This window comes from Enhydra lutris, unplaced genomic scaffold (genome assembly GCF_002288905.1).
Source record: "Enhydra lutris kenyoni isolate GAN:26980312 unplaced genomic scaffold, ASM228890v2 scaffoldscaffold14, whole genome shotgun sequence".
NCBI classification, from domain to species: domain Eukaryota; kingdom Metazoa; phylum Chordata; class Mammalia; order Carnivora; family Mustelidae; genus Enhydra; species Enhydra lutris.
The window spans coordinates 16,560,927-16,573,253 of NW_019154098.1; the positions used below are offsets into that span (position 1 = coordinate 16,560,927).

At 45.2% G+C, this 12,327-nt stretch overlaps 1 pseudogene; it reads left to right on the forward strand.

Moving 5' to 3' along the window:
- Positions 1–10,308: 10,308 nt before the first annotated feature.
- The window catches only part of LOC111146774, a 23,469-nt pseudogene continuing 21,450 nt past the window's right edge, over positions 10,309–12,327 (forward strand).

A 12,327-nucleotide genomic window follows, 5' to 3' on the forward strand; every position in this document is an offset into this window, starting at 1 on the left:
TTTGCCAGCAATGGGGACGTGCAATGCTGTGACCTAGGCATTGAAAGCACCACAGAATTTGTGATGTGGCAAATAATTAAATGCTGTCTTTTTGTGATATCAGTTTGTTCTTAAATGTGTTATTTTTGTCTCTTCAACTAGGCCCTTTGTTTAATAACTGCCCAAGGTATCTTATAAATATCTCCCCATAGTACCTGTTCCTGGCACGTTGTAAAGTTGAATTGCTGCTTGTTGGTTTTCACCCCCATGCAGATGATCTTGCTAAACAGAGGATCCTAGATAGAGAAAGATCTGTAGGACCTTTTGCTCATCGAGGTGCCTCAAATGCTTTTTCTGGAATGGTGATGACAGGTGGGGTGGTATATAGAAGTTGAATGGCTGTGAAACACATTAGTGGACAGGCAGTTGGCAAGAAAGAAGGGGGCTAGTCTTCGGGATCAAGCCAGAGGTGAAGTTGCATCGCCATCAATCAGTAACTGAGTGCTGAGATACTTAACCTCCCGTGTTCTAATTTCATCATCTGTGAAATGGGAACTCGAGAATCTACCTTTCATGGTTGTCTCCAGAAGTAATGTCTATAAAGCATTTGGTACACATAGATATTTTTAATCAGTAGCTATCACGACTTAATGAAAACCTTGCCCAGTTAACTCTCCTGAGTGCCTGTTAAATACATAGCAGTAAAATCTGGACCTGACAAGATTTGACTTACATTCATATATTCAAAGAGGCAACAAATAAATGTTTACTGAGCTCTCATACTCTTTCTAATTTGGGTCCCCTTTGAGGTCCACATGCTAGGAGGGTTCACAGAAGGTGAGTTCCCATTGCAGAGACTCACACACCTGGATCTGGAGTTGATGAAGGTCAGTAGGGGCAGGAAGGAGGGAGAGATGTTTCTAGTAGGCATGCACCTGAAGAGGGGATAAGATACCATTGAAGGGCACACCTTCTGGAGGTCTTTGAAAGACCTCTTCATCCAGACCACCCCCTGCCACTCACTTTAGGCCTCTAAGTGTTGGGGAAGGAGGCTTGAGGCTGCCATCTATAGCTGGCAGGTAAACCCAACAGGTGGATGTGGGCCTTTTCTTTTCTAAACTTGGATTTGGAGTGCATCAAATGGTTTGCCTTGTTAGAAGAGCTACAAGTGTGGGAGAAGGAAGTCCTGCTCCATGCTGGCCTCTCCTGGAAACCATTAAGCTCTCTCTCTTCTTGAAGATCCCTGCTGAGGTTCTGACATGTCTCTCCTGACTTGTATGATGAATTGTGTCCAAGAGCAATGATTAAGGAGAAAAACAAACATAAACCAACAAAAATGCACAGCCCTAGATTTGACCAGATTTGAAGATGTCTCAATTGTGTCCCATCTGGAGCTTTTCCTTGATTTTCACAGGGAGAGTGGCCAAGGTTGGTGGTCTCACTTCACAGGTGCAGATACTGATCACATCAGCAGCTAGGCACTGATGAGTGACCTGAAGACAAGCTTCTGGAAATCAGGTACCTAGGAGGAGCCTTTGGACTTCTGGGGATGAGTCTGTAGCTCTCCAGTGCCCCAAACTTCTCCTTTGGAAATGTGGCAATTGTGATACTGTTTTCACTGTGGGTCACAATTCTCCAGTTACTATTTATAACCATCCAATACAGAAATGTCTGATGGTCTCAGCTCTGCTTTGGGGAAAGAAGTTGTTGGCCAGCTTGGGCCTGAGTTTTAAGGAAAAGGAGGATAATATTAGGTTGGTCACAAGAAGCTGAGTAGGAGAAAGGTGACCCCAAGGGGGCATTAAGGGGACACATCCACCAGGAGAGAGCCCCACAATCCCTCTTCTCAGCTGAGATTGTGTGTGTTTGTGGGTGTATTTGCAGGGCTTCTGTTTCTGTGCTGGGGGGTACTGTGTTGTCAGGTGGAGGCTCCTCTGGTCCTCTGAAGGACCCTCTGGCTTTGTAATATCTTGTTTCTCAGTGTAGAGAAAAATTCCTAAGCCAGGGAGGCTTAGGGTCTGAGTCCCTAACCTGCCCTAATTAGGTGCCTAAAGTGGGAAAGGCACTACACCTTTCTGTGCTTTAATGTTCTTGCTCTTAAATGGACATCATAATCCCTGTCTTTTTTTTTTTTAATTTTTTTTTATTTGACAGACAGAGATCACAAGCAGGCAGAGAGGCAGGCAGAGAGAGAGAAGGAAGCAGGCTCCCCGCTGAGCAGAGAGCCCGATGCGGGGCTCGATCCCAGGACCCTGGGATCATGACCTGAGCTGAAGGCAGAGGCTTTAACCCACTGAGCCACCCAGGCGCCCCCGTAATCCCTGTCTTAATGTCCCAGTCATGAGAACCCAATAAGACAATGGAGAATGAGCAAACACTGTGCAAGTCAGGTCTTTTCTCATTATACATCTTGGGTTTCAGTCTATGAACAAACAGAATAGAAGTGTGGCTCTTTCACCCCTTAGTGACAACACCATAATTGAAAATATTTGCTCCCAGAATTGAGGCTAGTATATCTCAGCACCCGTGGCTGGACTGGACATTCACATGGAACTCTGGCCATATTTACTATAGTATTAATCCTGCTCTCCCCTCTCTCCCCTGTGTCTGCCCCACCCAGAGTGTCTGCCATTGGTTTTAACCTTTCAGAACAACCACCCCATGCTTCAAGATGGCATGTTGGACAGGTAGCCCTCCTCTCTCCCTGATAACTTTCCTGCTAAGTTCTTCTAGGGTGAACACTCATTAATTCTCCCTTCGCATCCATCTTGCAAAGAAGGAAGTCTTAAGCTGGGGGGTTGTGATTTGGTTTGACACTGAACTGGTATGTGTGACTAATCCCAGAAATGACAAGTGGTTTCCTTTCCCCTTTTCTTAAAATGACTAATTTGGACATAGAAGGGGAAAAAATGCAAGACTTTAAGAGTTGAAGATCTTCTCCCTGGAGGGGCCAAGGGGAGAAGAAGATTTGCTACCATCTCCTAGGTTTGATGAGAACCTGGTGTGCTGTCATGCCCTAAGTGTGCCCTGGGCTCCGCTGAGTGAAACTTGTTGGGGTAAGGGTTAGGAGAGAAGGGCCCAGAGCTATCACTATATTTGCAGCTTGGTAACTGGAAGGGTGAGTAAGTCAAAACGATATAATCTTATCTGTAAAATGGGGGCACTGAACTGGACAACTTCTGAGGCCCTTTTACTTTGATTTAGTTTATTTATTTCAGTTGTTTGACTTTAAGAGGAGAATAACAAAATTGACCTTTTACTAAGGTATTTCTGATCCATTCCGTCTTATGTTTTATACCCATAAGATAGACCTATGAATCGCAAAGAACTTTAAAACAGCCTAGCTTTCTATATTAACCTCATGTTAATGATAATCTAATACAGTCCCAGGTAAAGCCTGATGTTTTAACAATGAGAGCTACACCATATAAATGAGGTCCTACTTTTCCTGTTTGCAGTGAAGTTGGAGGGGGAGGGAGAGATACATATACATAGGAGAATAACGTATGGAAGGTTAACTAAGTGCCAAGTAAGAGGTAAAACTCAAGTACTGTAGAAGACCTAGAAGGCTGAATGGCAGCATTTGACTTGTGAGAATGAAGAATGACTCAGGAGATAGGCTTTAAGGAATGAGAAGTATCTAAAATAGTCAAACTCACAGAAGCAGAGACATTCTCTCCTTGCATAGTTGCATCTCAGGAAGTGCTCTCCAATGGCCGCATCCACCCCGATGGGAAACCACTTCCCAGAGGTCTTCCCAGGAGTGTGGAGTCCATTGCCCAGGACAGGAGCTCACCCCTCTGAAGAAGGAGAGTGAGGTGTAGGAAGGGGAAGCACCGAGGGGTCCCAACCCTCTCCCAGGGCCCCTGATTCCTACCTCTGGTGCAGGTTGGTCTGGCACATTCCCCTACTGAAAGCCAAGTAGGAAAATAATTGCAAAGGAACTCAAGTTCACTGTGGGTGGACATAAGGGGACTTCTCAGGATTGCCTACTATTCCCCAAGTTCCCTCTTCTCTCTTCCTGTTCTCATTTGACTTTTTGTTCCTTACTACTGTTTCGGTGCCTCCTGCTTTCTACTGGATGCTCTTTGCCCAGCAGTTCCTCAGGATGGAGGTGAAAACTAGATTCCTCAGGCTCCCCCAAACCAAATTCCTGATCTCTCAGACTCATCCAATCTATGGCCGGAACATCTATTTGAAGCAGATTTTCCAAGGCAGCTCAGATTCCAAATAGACATTTTATTTGTCTCCGTGTGTGCTTGTCACATGCTCTGATTTCAGGTTCATGAAATAAGATCCTGGAATCACAGAAGGTAGAATTGCTAGTCCTGTAGATAGGTACTGATGTATGTATTTCCATCATTGGCAATTTGTGCCTTTAATGGGGGCCACTTGGAAACAGATGCCCTGTACAAAAGAGGGTAGCAATTTGAAGCATGGCACTGGCTATTGCAGGAGGTAGATTCTGGCTTTTGGTGCCCCCTGCCAAATCCACAGTACTGATTACAACATATTTTAGAAATAGATAGGGCTGCCTTTCTCTATGTGGATCAGGCCATTTTTACCTTCAACAGTCCCACCCTTTATGCTGCTGCTCATACCACCCTTAGGCTTTTTCATTTTCTGTCTTCTACTCTAGTTGTCTATGTATTTATCTTTTGATCTTCTCCATTAGATGTGAGCTCTTTGAGGACTTGCTGAGACTCTGATTCATTTTGTATATAATCATCCTTTGCCTATTGATTTTTATGGAATCACAGACTCCCAGGCTATAATGGGCCATAAATATAACCCATCTTACTGGTGCCATTAAACATTGTAGACCATGGCAGGATAATTTGAATGGACAGATGAATGGACAGATGGTTGGATGGTTTGTTGGAAAGGTAAGTAGATGGATGGATGGATGGATGGATGGATGGATGGATGGATGGGAGGGTAGGTGGATAGTTAGGTGGGATCATGGATGAGTAAGTAGATGGGTGGATTGGTGTGTTGGAAGATGAATGAATGGGTATGTAAGTATTATAGATGAGGATAGTGGGGCTCAGAAGGCTGTGTGTCTGGCCCACAAATAGTTATTGTGCAGTAGAGTCGGGACTCAAATGAGCAGATTTCTAAGATCATATCCTTAGTAATTATTATTAGTTATTCTTTGAAATGGGGCACTTTATTATTCAACTAATAGCTGAAGTAATCCTTTTCTTTCAACATTTAATTGGATAACTAGTCATTACCCATGATGAAAGTTCTTCCCTATCTCTTCTCCACCCCCTCCCCCTTTCCTAAATGAAGAGAGAAGATCATAAATGATGACAAGGTCTTTTTCCTGCTGGACCCAGTTATTCTGGGAAGAAGCTATGAGAAGTGTAGTGGTAGGTGGTGACTGTCTCTAACAGAGTCAGATTTTAGGATGGTCAGGGATTCTGAGGAAGCCATCTAGATCAGAGGTTCTTATGCCATCCTAATCATCAGATTCCCCTGGAGATCCCTAAAGCTATACACAGACATTTCCAAGACTTAATCTCTAGATTTCTCTGAGATATGCATGAGAATATTTATTTTAAAAGTTCTCCAGAAAATTTTAATCATCAGACAGGTTTTGGTTCTTTGGTCTGGATTATATGGATACGTGAACAGGATAGTACTATTGGAGTCCATTAATCAATTAATTCATTTTGCAAAAATTTATTATTCACATTCTCTGTCAGCTGGGTTCCTGGAAGGGAACTAATGGCAAGTTCCCACTGGATATTTTAAGGAGACTTTAATAAATGAGTTGATTTTGAAATTTAGGATAGTGGTTAAGAAAATTGATGGAGGGATAGTGCAAACAGCTTGGGCTGAGTACCCGTAGGGAGCTGTTACAGCTCCTAGGCCTGAAGTACAAGGCAAAGAAGCTGTTACTGGTACCCAGAAAGAGAGAGAGAGAGAGAGAGATGTGGATAGGTGCCCTGACAGGAGAAATGGCCTCTATTGGGACACCATCAACACCCAGCCACCTAACAAGGAGAGAGTTGTGGAATAAACACCCCAACATCACTATTGATCAAACTCAACCAGAAGTCAGATGGCAAGAGAGTATTTTGATAAAGAACACGAGGGTCAGTCTATCAGGGGCATGGAGTGAGGTGGAGCGTGTAGGACTGATCAGGAGAGGCAAATGAATGGTCACCAGCATATCTATAATGCACCTGACACTCTGGAAGGTGTTAGGACTCCAAAGAACATTATGATACAGTCTCAGCCCTTGGGAACTCAGAGATTTGCTGCATTATTGCCCCAAAGTGCCCCCACCATGGTTTCTGGGATGCTCATCATTGGGAGTAGAGGTGAAAAGCATGTCCTCTTCATGCTTTTCATCTGATGACTGGAGCTTGTGGTCAAGCAGCCTTATTTCCATTGGCAAAACTTTTTCACTGGAAATCTTTATGCCAACTCTTTGCTTTTTCAGATGGAGAACTAAAATCAGTTACCCTGCTCCAGGGGTAGATGTTCTGGTTTCAGTCAGCTGCTTCTGAACGTTTACACTGAATCTCGTCCCAAGGACAAGGACCCACACCTAAGTTGAATCAATTCTTTCTGTATCAGGAAGGAAAAGGCCACAGAATATATACATTTTGCCAATATAATTTCATTTTTTATACAAGAGAGTCTCGGAGATACTTTGGACCACTGAGTCAAATAAGGAAGTAAATTGGAAACAGGGGTGACTGAGGGACATCATTTCTATTGTTGTTCTCAAGTATCCAGGAGAAACGCTTTTGACTTTTCCAAGCACTGATAAGCCCAGGGATGTTTTCTTTGAATGGATGACATAGTGTTAAGTAATCATGGGGACTAAGGTCCTCCTCTACTGCTCACCCACAACATCTCTTTTAGCCTGACCTTGAAGAAGCGGACTTGTTTTGGTAATTTACCCTTGGTGCCGATCATTCTTTCCACCAACATAAACCTGAGCATTTATTATAAGTCATGCTTTGTACCAAATGCTCTGCATGCATCTCAGCATTTGACATACTGTATAATTTATGTTGATATTTGTTTGTTCCCTTGCCTTGTCCACTAGAGGGATAGGGATTTTTAATCCATTCTATTCATGCTGTGACCCCAGAAGCTAGAACAGCGCAGGCATGTCACAGGCATTCACTAAACATTTATTGAACAGATACAGGAGTTATCTCATTTTTTCTCACAAGGACCCTGGGAGGTGGATATTATGTCTTCTGTTTTAGAGATGGAGAAATTAAGATGTGGATGTTTTCATTTGGGGGGTACCACCTGAGGCTCATGGGAAACGATGCATTTCATCAGGAATATGTAAAGAAAATAAAATTCATTTAGCTCAGTGTTTCTTCTGGAAGGCAGTTATATGAGGTCTCCATCATGGACTTGTTTCCCTGAACTATATATGTAATCTTCCATTCACCAATAGCATTTGTGTTGAGGGAGGGATTACACCCTGGCTCAGCTCCTGAGAGAGAGGTGGAAGGGAGCGACCAGTTGTGGAGCACATAGCATGAGCCAGGCCTTTATGTCAACGTCATCTCACTTTCCCCTCTCCAGCCTGGCATCAGCCCATCTCACAGGTGAAGACACTGAAGCTGAAAGCAGTGACAGGATCTCCCCAGGCCACATGACCGAGATGAAGCTGCCAGTCTTTGCTTTTCCCATCTGTCTATGAGCCTACTCACCTGTTCAGCTCATAGACAGAAAAGCCTTTGTCACCATTAAATCTCCAGCACCCAGGAGAGAGTCATATATGTAGTAGTTGCCTAATAAACACCAACTGGGTCAATGGAATTACCCAAGTAAGTCCTTGGGACAAGATTCACATGTGCCAAGTCTTCTGACATCCTATCTCCAGAACATTCTCAGTTCCTTACTCATGCCTGTCAGCTGAGACCTCATTGTACAATCCGAGTAGGTAGGGAGTTACAGGAGACGAGGCTCTGTTTGTTGACAACAAGGCACAGCTGGTGACTAATTTGGCAATTATTTATTTTGATCTTATCCAGTATTTTCATTTTTCACTAGCTCTTTGATTAATTGGGTGGCTCTGGCAGCATGTGGGTCCATTTCATGCTTCATTGATGAATCCCACAAAGTCCCATTAAATCAATTAAGTTGGGAGGGGGTGGTGCGAGGAAGGGAATCTGTGTGACTTAGCTCCTCACACAAAGCTACCCAGTCATGGGGCCTCAGTGAGAAGGGCTTCCACACACAATCTCCTGAACTGAATGCCATGTGTATCCATGTCTGGATCCAAAGTGGATTCTGCCTCCAAGGTGAGCAAGGTCCAGTAGAGAGAGTTGGGGCTTCTGCACACAAAAAGGATATACCAGGGATAAGGTGCGGGGCATCCACAGGAAGTGCTGAGAAAATGCTCTGGCGGCTCAGAGAAGGGAGAGAAGATTCCTATTGGAGGTGTGCTTGGAAGGTGGGCAGAGGCTGATACCCCTGATAGGGAAAGTTTTCTGGAAGAGACAGGGGTTGGCCTGGGTCTTAAAGGGTGATGGGTTAGGCTGTGCAGAGAGAAGATGGGAAAGGCATTCCAGGAGGCAGGCTCTCCTAAGCCGAGGCCGAGCTGGGGAAGTGCAGGACGGGTATGCTAGCAGGAGCTCCTCTAGCTGAAGCAGAGCATGCACAGAAGGGGAAAACTGAGGTAGGTAGTGAAGACTGTGGAATAGATCCCATGAAGCCCGAAGCCCGAATGCCATGCCGGGAGGTATGCAGGTGCAGTGGCGAAAAGTCCTGGATTTGGAGTCTGACCTTCTCGGTCTGAAATTTGGCTTGCTAGCTGGATGACCGTGGGTGACTACCCCACTGGCCAGTGCATCCAGTTTGCCCTCTCCTTGACCCTGTAATGAAGCTGAAGCAAGAATTTACATAATCCATGTAAAGCACTTCACACAGGCACATGCTAAGCCCTCAATAAATGGCAATGGCTTTTTTGTCGTTAGTTCTGTTTTTAATTATTGGGCAGTGAGATTCCATGAAAGGTTATATTGAAACATGTAAGAGAAGTGGATGGAATATACTTCAGAAAAATCTGAGATCTTTTGACTTCTCTGATGAGCATCTTTTATTAATGAGTTGTTCATGTGACCGGATACTTTGTTTTTGGTGCATAAAAGGCATGACACTGTTTATCCTGAGTCAGAGTAAATCATCATGTAGAGAGTAGTATTGGATTTGACCTAAAAAAATAGTTCAAGGGGCACCTACGTGGCTCAGTCAGTTAAGCATCTGCCTTCGGCTCAGGTCCTGATCTGTCCTGGGGTCGAGTCCCACATCGGGCTCCCTGCTCGAGGGGGAGCCTGCTTTTCCCTCTCCCTCTGCTGTTCCCCCTGCTTGTGCTCTCCCTCTGTCAAATAAATAAATTAATTAAATTTTTTTAAAAAACTTAAAAAATAGTTTATAGGAAGATCAGCTCAATTCAGATCTCACTTAAAAGATTTCCTTAGCACTGCCGATATGCTAAATACTAATTTAAGCAGTGACTGTACAAAGATCAGCAGTCCACAGTCCCAGCTGAGGAGGGAACACTGACATGAAAACAAATACAGAATGTGATAACTTTGGTAAGAGAAGTTTGTGCGAATTTCTAAATTTAGGAAATCATTGAAAGAGCTCTAAGTAGAGTACCTGTCGCTACCTTGTGACAGCATACTTAGGCCTGTATCTTCTTTTTAAGTAATGAACATCCTTTTCACAGCTAAGTCGGTAAATTCGAGGTGATGGTGCCATGGTAAGGAAGCAACAGGACTGTTAACTTTATAGAGCAGGACACTCCAGAGTTTGGTTTATTTTGTTTTATGTTCTGAGCAACGACAGTTCCATTCTGGGAATTCCGGACACAGCTGAGAAGCAGTGGGACAGACAGGTTGATAAGCAGTTGAATGGTCCACCTGTGTACACCTAGACTTGACGATTCTCTTAGGAAGGAAGAGGGAGACATAGTCGTTACCTTTTTTGCTTCCTCTGAACCTCGCTCAGTAGGCACACAGCATTTCACAAGTGCCAAGTCTTCTGACTCTCAGCAGTAACCCGGTGGAGTTAAATTTATTATCCCCATTTTATAGGCAAGGTAACAGAACCAGAGAAGTTAAGCGATTTTCCCAAGGTCAGAGAGCTGGGCATTGGCAGAGCCAGGGTTGGGGTGCAGGTGGATCAGACGCCAAAGTCCTTTGTGCATCTGCATTCCAGACTCTAATATCACACTTGCTAGGCTGACAAGGAACAATTTTTAATCAGCCTAAGACAGATGTATTGCATCCTCATAAAGAAACGTTTCCTTTGCGATGAGTCATTGATCACCCGCTGTACATGGGGCTGGAAGATGGAGGTGGCAATTGCTTCTCTCCTGCTGTGTGGGGTGGCGATGGCTTCCTCAGAGAGCCCGTCTCCATCCCCGCGCTGTTTCTGACTCCCTGGAACTCCAACCAGAGCCCTTCTCTGATGCCGGCTGCTTCTGGAGCAGCCTCCCTCCAGCAGCACCGTGATTGGGGGTTTCAAGCTCCTCGCTCCTGGGCAGGTGAGCCTCCTCCCGGCTGTTCCAGGGCACGAACACCTCTGTCTGACCCTCTGAGTCAGCACAGTGCAGAGCTGACCCGCACAGAGCTGAACAGTCTAATGGTTGTGCCTCCTAAAATCCACACAAGTAAGTGTTGACTAAACACGGAGGTGCCGGTAAGAGCAATAAAGGTCATCACATCACGCTGCACATTTACATTGCATCGTACAGTTTATGATGAGCTTTCGCACGCCGTGACAGGGGTAGCCAGGGATGGTGATGTCCTCACGCCAGCTCGACAAGGAAAGTGTTTTTATCATCCCTATTGTTGCTAAGAAGAAACTGAAATGGAGAGACTGCACGGTTTACTCAAGGTCACAAGGGTAAAAGGGGGCAACGCTGGGATTTGCATGTCAGCATCCGGCTCCTGTGGCCCACACACTTAGCCAGTAAACCACTGCCCCTCTGCTGGGTTTGGTGGTGCCGCGTGGACTCTTCTAGCTCAACTCGTCTGTGACTTTGCTGGTCTGTGAAGTGCTGTTGGGTTAGACTGTTGTGTGGACTTGTCTATACAGGCTAGAAATGGACTGGATACTTGCCAGAAGGGAGAGGGGCCTGGTGAGAAGGGGCAGGGTGAGGTGGGCTAGCAGGGAGCTCTTTCCTCTCTGGCGGAGAAATCACCAGGGTGTGAGCCTGCACCAGGTGGGATTTCCAGTTGTCCGACTGGTCCCTGTGAGCTCATGGTTATTCTTTTCACTCAGTGCAAAGGAAAAATGTCTGACAGGTGAGGCAGAGGAAACGACATTTCTTACAGACCCAGAGCCGGGTCCTTGGACTCTGCGCTCACGGCCTCTGCTTCAGTGTAAGGCTGTTTATTTGTGTGCTTATCAAGAGGGGGAGACAGAAAGCACAAGCCAGACTTCTTTTTCCACATTGGAGCTGGGATCCTTGAAAAGAAATTTATTTCCTGTCTTCCTGGGCCATGAGCTGAATGCCAGGCACCTGGCACATTTGCTGGTGGATATAAATAGTCTGGTGGGGGGCGGGGGGAGGGTCTGCTAAATTAGCACCTCCCAGCCCTTCCAAAGAGAACGCTCCGAACCAGACCTCTCTATCGGCTTTACACCAGCCTCTCTCAAGCATTCAAAAATTTTCTTTATTGTATAATTCATGAACAGTTATATGCTGAATGTTCAGAACTGTGTGGTGAAAATACAAATTCTAAGACTTGTCTCCCACCCCAAAAAGGTTACCAGTTGATGAATATAAACAATCGGTAAATATTATACCCATGACCTTCTGATCCTTGTCAAGGACAAGGTCCTTATTTTAGCCTTCTTTCCATGGCTGGGTTTTTTGTTTTCTTTTTTTTTAAGATTTTATTTGTTTATTTGACAGAGACATCACAAGTAGGCAGAGAGGCAGGGCAGGCAGAGAGAGAGGGGGAAGAGACTCCCCACTGAGCAAAGAGTCCCATGCGGGGCCGGATCCCAGGACCCTGAGATCATGACCTGAGCCAAAGGCAGAGGCTTAACCAAGTGAGCCACCCAGGCGTCCTTTTCTTTTTCTTTTTTTTCTTCTTCTTCTTCTTCTTCTTCTTCTTCTTCTTCTTCTTCTTCTTCTTCTTCTTCTTCTTCTTCTTCTTCTTCTTCTTCTTCTTCTTCTTCTTCTTCTTCTTCTTCTTCTTCTTCTCCTCCTCCTCCTCCTCCTCCTCCTCCTCCTCCTCCTCCTCCTCCTCCTCCTCCTCCTTCTTCTTCTTCTTCTCCTCCTCCTCCTCCTCCTCCTCCTCCTCCTCCTCCTCCTCCTCCTCCTCCTCCTCCTCCTCCTCCTCC